Source organism: Lupinus angustifolius, chromosome LG01 (genome assembly GCF_001865875.1).
Source record: "Lupinus angustifolius cultivar Tanjil chromosome LG01, LupAngTanjil_v1.0, whole genome shotgun sequence".
Classification (NCBI taxonomy): Eukaryota; Viridiplantae; Streptophyta; class Magnoliopsida; order Fabales; family Fabaceae; genus Lupinus; species Lupinus angustifolius.
In genome coordinates, this window is record NC_032009.1 from 18,810,376 (window position 1) to 18,812,819 (window position 2,444).

General features: G+C 31.5%; 1 long non-coding RNA gene across 1 annotated transcript in view; it reads left to right on the forward strand.

Moving 5' to 3' along the window:
• The window catches only part of LOC109351027, an 18,346-nt gene extending 18,255 nt beyond the window's left edge, over window positions 1-91 (forward strand). Inside the window, exon 3 of the long non-coding RNA XR_002108171.1 lies at window positions 79-91. This is a non-coding gene — a long non-coding RNA (uncharacterized LOC109351027). The remainder of the gene's footprint in view (window positions 1-78) is intronic.

Here is a 2,444-nt window from a genome sequence, read left to right on the forward strand (position 1 = left end):
CTTGAATTATTAAACCCTAGTATTAGAGAGTATCCAGACTCATGCTTACCTTCCCGATAGTGACCATCCCACTTGAAGTTCCTTGATTATTCATATACTTCCTTTGCACAATAACCTCATTTTTGTTCCACATAGATTCTAACAAGCCCTCAAGTGATATAGTATGAGACTCATCATTAGGATCAACCCAAGTCGTCACACAATATTTCTTAATGACAACAAAGGGTGAAGATTAGGATTGTCCATATCTTCAACAAAAAGAATATTGAAATTATGATCAAGATAGACATTTCCACCAAATTCGAATCTATAAAATTCCAAATTAAACCTTTTTTGAGTTATATTTGTAATAGGGTAAGTAACTTTCCATTTGAACACCCTTTAATCAAATAATATCTTTTTTTTAAGATTTCAAATGGAAAGTAACTTACCATACTACAAATACAACTTCTATATGGAATTCAATATATAGTTAGATTTGGCAAAATGCTTATCTTGGTATGCATATAAAAATTCTTTTAATTTGGTTGAAGACATTGGCAACCTCAACCTTTACCCTTCTATATATTGTCAACATGAAGTACTGCTCGACAACTTTGGTTGATTCTAGTGATGAGTTTCTTACTATGTGGGTTGATTGCTTGTTAAATCCTATATGTAGAACACAAATGACACAATCTTGAACTAAGAGATTATGAGGATCAAGTCGTTTGAATGATCCAAGAACTTCAAGTGGAATGATCATTATGATGATAAGGATACCATTTCCAAGGAACTCTACTGCCAAAAATCTTGGTGCTATAGATTAGTGTGGGTTGAGGGAGAAGGGTAAAAGGCTTAAGGTTACATTAACTTTTAGATGAGTCTTTTTATGTTATTTTGTCTTTTATTTTGGGTGTCATACTTGGTGGGGATTTTTTAACTATTTACTTATTGGGTATATGTTCAACTAATTCCATTATCTCCATCAAGGAGAATCTTTGGGTAAGAGTATTTAAAATGCTATTTTTTGTCATAAAACCTTGCTTGGTTAGCTTTTCCTTTTTAGTTACTTTTCAATTATTAATTTAGGTTTTTTTGTTAGAGCCTTGCACCAAATGGTAGAGTCCTCTATTTTGAGAAACTATGTATAATTTTTTATCTCATGTTTTGTACCACTCTATGTGTCATAAATTGTGATTGATTAAAAAAATACTTAATAGTTAAAATTTTAACTTGATTATATTATTTTCAATCAATCACAACTTATGGCACATGAAGCAGCACAAATTGTGCGACAATATATGTGCTCCTCTTTTTTGTAGCCTTTCCTCTTATGGGAAAAGCTTTTTTAAATTCCCAAACGAGATTTTTAAACCCCACACTATTAATGTTTGTGCAACGGAAACGATCGTTGCATAGAATTTGCCAAAAACAATCAAATAAAGTGCATAGAATAAATAGAATATAAGAAACAAGAGAATTTGGTTTGGTAACGGGGTTCGGCCAATTGTGCCTACGTCCCAGGAGCACTGAGCGGCTACCAAAATATTATTATAAAATAAAGATTGCAAACCCTAGCACACCCATGGAGCCAAATGCCCATGAGATGTTTCTATTTGATGTTTCTATCCGGTACACATTATAACAAGAGACATGAGTCCAATATATAACATTAATATTCTACTCTATTATAATGATAGGCAATGTGAGACTTCATATAACAATATATTTCAAACATCCCTAACAATTAAAAAATTTCTCAAAATACTCTCAACCCCTTCTTCCTCCCAAACCATTACTCTTAACCTTTCTTCACTTTTAACTCACTTCCAATCATCCTCCCTCACTTCCTCTCAACCCCATCCACCCATCTCATTCACCATATCAAGTGGCTAAGCCATTTCACCTTGATTTCTATAGAAGTTTATTTAATATGGAAACTCAAAGTATAGAAGTCCATGATAATTGTATGCAACATCTTATTTTGTTTATGTATCTCTATAAAAAAAATTGGAACATTTTTACAATCTTGTCTAGTAGAGTCAAGCCTTGTGTGAATGTGATAAGTATAATTAGCTCTTCATTTAAAAAGGAAGTGAAGCACAATGTATTGTATTTGGTTGTACGAATGTTTTGTCTAATTAACATCCATATACTTCTATGAATATGGATCATCATAGTATATAGTTTTATAGTAGTTCTATTATGAGTATAGTTCTATTGTCAATTAATAATTGCATCACATATACACTATTTGAAATGAAATAGTGGGTTAACAACTTTTTGTCAGAGTCTTTTAAGATGAATTTAGATTTGTCAGAGTCTTTTAAGATGAAATAGTGGGTTAACAACTTTTTGTCAGAGTCTTTTATACTACCATGCCCCTTCAAGATGAATTTAGATTTGTTGTAAAAAAATTGAACTTTCTTACATTCTATTATTTTTTTTCATTTCTATGCTAT